Source organism: Myotis brandtii, unplaced genomic scaffold, assembly GCF_000412655.1.
Source record: "Myotis brandtii unplaced genomic scaffold, ASM41265v1 scaffold298, whole genome shotgun sequence".
Taxonomy (NCBI): Eukaryota; Metazoa; Chordata; class Mammalia; order Chiroptera; family Vespertilionidae; genus Myotis; species Myotis brandtii.
This window is the reverse complement of record NW_005361391.1, coordinates 2,108,327-2,113,934: the sequence shown is the minus strand read 5'-3', so window position 1 is coordinate 2,113,934 and position 5,608 is coordinate 2,108,327. Positions and strand designations below refer to the sequence as shown.

The following is a 5,608-nucleotide window of genomic DNA, read 5'->3' as shown; positions in this document are numbered from 1 at the left end:
TATATATATATATAACCTCTGAAATACATATTTCCTATGAGAAAAGAAGAGAATTTCCTACAACTACAGGGACAACCAACCAAATCAAAACATGAACATTAGCTTTGGGGCGGCACCACATGAGACAGAGAGACCTGGACCGCCTACGCTCTGGGCAGCGCGCTGCATTGGCTGTGCTCTGTGCCAGGACTGGCTCTGAACAGCACCTTGGCTCCAAACTCAGCTTCAGTGCCCAGCAACAGGACATCCCAGTGCTGTTGACAACCCTTGCGCTGGCCACCACTCTAGTACCAGAAACCTGTGAAAGCCATAAGAGCTGTGTTTGCAGTGTTAATGCTAGCAGTGCTGTTGCTAATACTACCTGCATCTGAACAGAATGTAAAGTGAGTGACTGCCCGGTGGTGAACAGAACAGAGTTCTGTTCTGAGCCCACTGCTGCTCTATTGCCAACAAATTCTACAGCTAAAACTACAACCATGCCTTCTTCTATAGTGACTATGCCAGATACAATTAATACCACTTGAACTCCAACTTTACAACCTGTGCGGAAGTCTGCCTTTGAAGCTGCCAGTTTCATTGGAGGAATTGTCCTTGCCTTGGTTGTCCAGGCTGTAATTTTCTTTCTCTATAAATTCTGCAAATTGAAAGAACAAAACTACCACACTTTGTAAACAGACTTGTTAGATTAACAAGGACTGCCATGTAAGTCACTAAAGCAAAAATATTATCTTTCAAGATGTCCCACATGGAATATACTATTCTGGGATCTTTCAAGTTTCAAAGGACATGTATAGGATATTTTGTAGCATCGTACTTGAAGAAAAATCAGTTAAATCATTTTGCTCAACAGGAATATTTATAAGGTTCTGCATGAGCCTTGTGGCTGTCTTCTTTTATTTTAAAGGGCTGCTGCTGTGGAATTATATTCTCTTCTCTTGATATGCCAAATGTAACTCTGTAGGTGCCCAACAACTTCATGACTCACTTGGCAGTTAAATTGAGTCATTTTGAAGCCTGAAATATGCATTAATTCCATCCTAACTCAGGATGCAGCTATGTGACCAGAATTGAGAAGAGTGTGATGAATGAGCATCAATCAGGTGGGTTTTTGGCTATCATTTCAAAAACTGAACAAATTTATAAAGTTAATATTCATATAGCAACTGCAGACACTGCTGTATTTAGAAATTTCAATTTTAGTTCATTAGAAGCTGCTAAACCAACCTGTATCATGTACTAAACTGATTTAAAATAAATCTATATGTTGTCCCAGCTGGGTGGTTCAGTTGGTTGGAGCATCATCCCATACACCAAAAGGGGTGCAGGTTTGATTCCAGGTCAGAGGCAACTAATCGATGTTTCTCTCTTTCCCTCTCTCTCTTGTAATCAATAAAACATTACCTCAGGTGAGGATAAATAAATAAATCTACATGTTTATTGAAAAAAGTTAACATTAACAACAATGTGAGTATACTTAACACTACTGAACTGAACACTTCAAAATCCTTAAAATAGCAAATTTTTTTTAATATATTTTATTGATTTTTTTACAGAGAAGAAGGGAGAGGGATAGAGAGTTAGAAACATCGATGAGAGAGAAACATCGATCAGCTGCCTCCTGCACACCCTCTACTGGGGATGTGCCCGCAACCAAGGTACATGCCCTTGACCGGAATCGAACCTGGGACCCTTCAGTCTGCAGGCCGACGCTCTATCCACTGAGTCAAACCGGTTTGGCGAAATAGCAAATTTTATGTTATGTACTTTACCACAATAAAAAGTAAAAATAGAAAAATAAATTAATATTAATATATTACTATCCTCTAATCCACTGACCAGTCAAATTTCACTGTTTGTCCCAATAATGTTCTTTATAGCAAGGAAGAGAGAGGGTGCGGGGGGAGAAAGTGAGAAAGGAAGGAAAAGGCACAGTGGTCCAAGATCTAACAGAAGGACACACATTGCACTTAGCAACATGTCCCTACTTTCCTTCCCTGGGGAATAACTGCTCAGTCTTTCCTTATCTTGCAAGACTCATCAGTTTTTAGAGAGCAGCCAGTAAAATGTCCCACTATCTAGCACTTTACCATAATTGAGTTGAAATTATGCATTTTGGGTAGGAATCCATAGAAATGATCTGGTGTTCTTCTCAGTGACTCATCTTAGAAGACACAGGACCTTGCTCAGTTTAATCACCACTGGTGTTAAGTATGGTCACTTGTTTGGGGGTCTTCCAGGTTTCTACACTATAAAAGTTTCTATTTTCTCTTATAACAAATTAGCATTTTGTGGTGAAATACTTTGAGAATAATAAAATATCTTGCTCTTTATAAAATTTCTACCCACTAGTTTTAGCATCCATTAATGACTGTCTTGAATCAATTATCACTAGTACTTTGGTTACTCAGAGGGAAGTTTTACATTTCATAGTTCTTTCCAAATTTCATAGTTGCATTCTATTTGGAAGAACTTTATTGATTTCATTTATTTATATCAGAATAAACTCATGGATTGTGATTTTATTCAGTTAGTTATAATCTATTACTATCATTATTTATTTTTATGCTCAATTTATCTAAAATTTGACCAGTGGGAGCCTTGGGCTTGGCTTCTGTGCCCTTTCCACAAATCTCCATCATTTCTGAGTATGTTGTTACTTTCCAGTAGAAGAAGATATTCATTTCAGGTCCATCTAGACCTTCCCTGCCCTAACCTGAAATCAGCCATTTTTTCCAAGAAGTCCTGGATCCTTTTAGTGGAGAATCTTGTTTAGCAATTAAGAGCTGGGTGCAAGATACACTCATAGCTACTGGGTATGATTGCTTCTAGGTCCTCTCAGAGAGAGGGGAGGGGGAGCTAATAAATATATGTGTGTATGCATATCCCCCACTTTTGTCTCCAATTATATATATTAGAAACCATGATTTCATACAGATGCATACACCTCCAATCAAAAAGCACAGAGCTTATTCTGGCCTTGCCACTTTCGTATTTATACTAGTAATTATCTTCTTCAGTGGTAGGAGAATTGACTTCCATTATCCTCAGTATATTCATTTGTTTTGTTCAATCCCTTGCATGTCTCTACATTGGTCACCTCTTCAACCCTCCCCATGCTGGCCTGGCACCCTCCTTGTCATCTCTTTATCCTTGACCTGCCAGGACTTCTCTTCACTCCCTCCATGGCCCTGACCTCATCCCATTGCCTTCTTGGCCTCCTCCTCCAATATATATACTAGTATATAAAAATATTTTTTACATAAAATAAAAAATTTAAAGCAACTATTACTATGCTTAACAAAAATTTCCCCTTCTAATTTGTGGTTCTCAAAAGTATGTAGAAAAACATAAAAGGTTACATCAGAATCTGGAGGGTAAGAAGAATAAGGATTAAGGTGGCATGGGAGTTTGAAAGTATTCTACAGGGAATTTCTTATAAACCACACCCTCCTTCAATTGACAACAACTTCTCTAAAGGTAGCGACTGCTTTAAAAAGTTTCCCCATCTACCAATAGAACCAAAATAAATAGAATTTGTATTTGGGGGTTCTATGGCAATTATTGTAAAAGTTGTTATAGATTTAATATTAGCTTTCTCAGTGGAAAAATTTCCCTTTATCTTAAATGTTTGTATTAGACAGGTTAGACTAGGCTATGCTACAGTAACAAATAAACCCCACAGACCTTACTTACCATAATATTGTTGTGTTTTTTGTTTTTGTTTTTGTTTTCTCATCACAGTTGAATGCAGGTTGGGCAGCTTGCTCTTAGAACTATGCTGTCTGGGTCACATGGCCTCCAAGGTCAGAGAGAGAGAAAAATGAAGGAGGCACAAAAACTTTTATCTGCCTCAACCTGAAAGTGACACATAAAGTTCTTGCCCCTATTTCATGAGCCCAGAAAAAATTGGGGAATATACAGAACTTCACAGGTATCTAGTGAGTACAAACTATCTCTCCAGAGTATATTATTTCCTCATTTCAAATGTGTTAAAATTAGTATGCTAAATATAGCTTGGAATTAAAGAAATTTGTTATTATAAAAACCCTTTAACTCAACCATATTCAACCTTTTTCATCTCATAGCACACATAAACTACTAAAATTCTGTGGCACACCAAAAATATGTTATAATTTTTGCTGATCTGACAAAAAATAATTTTGATGCATTCACACCAGACTGCTGTTGGCTGTTGTCATTTTTCTAAATTTGACAATCTAAGGTAAAAGAGGTCAGTACCCTTGATTAAATAGTCAGGTATTGCATGTTTTAAAAATTCTTGTAGTACACCGGTTGAAAATCTCTGCTTTAACTCAGAGAAAAGTTATGAACATTAACTTCAGTTAGAAATTAAGCAAAATTCTGTTGTATATCTAAAATTAGAAACTTAATAAATTGTGGATACATTGTTTTAGTTTTTTCAACCAGCATGTAGCTCATAAGCTGATGAACTTCTGCTCAGCATGATTGTAAAGCATGTGTGTTTGAGGTAAAATACCTGCCTTCTTAAGAGCAAAATTCTTTTCCTTGCAGACATACAGAGCCATGCAAGAACTATTCCATTTTGTCAAGACTGCTATCATAATGGAACTCCCTTTCAAAGAGCTTGCCTTGTAAAGTGGACATAGAATGACCTAATTGTAATAGAATTTAGTTGGTGTAGGAAGCAAATGTAGACATTTAGCTAGATATTGTTATGAAGTGACTCTCACAGAAATGAATGTGGTTATCAATGAGAAGCTTTCGGAGTCACCATAGCTCCCCTCATGGGTGACCTCTCTGTGCACTGCCCTTGAAGGCCTGAGTCACCACCTGGACAACTCTCAGGGAACTCCATGAAGACACTGAGAATAGATAACACACTTTATAAGCCAGTCAGTCAATGTTGGTAGTAGCTTAGGGCATGTCAGGGCTATAGAAACAGTACACAATTATACAGGGTGTGATCCAGGCAGAGAACAATAGAAAGAGAGGCCATGTGTTTTTATATTGGTGATTAATAAGAAAAATGCATGCTTTATTTATCCTGGGGTCATGCCAGCTCGTGGGCAGTATGTGGGTGTGTGAGGCCCTTTGTAATAAAAACCTACATGGAGGGTAAGCACATAGGAATCACCCTTCTTCCTTTGACCAAGTAAGGTGGCCTACCCATAAGAAAATCAGTCCAACATGCTTCTCTGCTTTACCTGCCCTTTTAAGGGAGGTCACAAACATGAAAAAAAATGGCTTGCCTAGATTAATAGTGTCATAGCCTCTAAGATCCATGGGCAAATATTCCCACCCTCAGAGAGTTAAAGGCAGAGGGAACATCTGGCACAAACTCTTGTGTAGGCAGCACCAAGGACCCTGGAGAACCTGCATGAGATAAACAAGGGAGTGGTTACCAGAGCCAATGTCTGCTTTGTCTTTTGAGAAGTACTTTCATGCCACTGCTTCCTGAATTCCTCTCAATAGCCCTATAAAGAAAAGATAAGACAAAAATAAAAAATTCAAGGACCACCCCTGATGAGACAGCTGGTGGAGGTGGAACTTGTAGTCAAGTCCTCACATTCCAAAGCCATCATACCACACTGGGTCTCTATGCTCAGATGTTCTTATTCCTTTGCAA

General features: G+C 38.3%; 1 pseudogene; it reads left to right on the top strand.

Moving 5' to 3' along the window:
• Positions 1 to 673, top strand: part of LOC106726644 — an 8,904-nt pseudogene extending 8,231 nt beyond the window's left edge.
• The last annotated feature ends 4,935 nt before the right edge of the window (positions 674 to 5,608 follow it).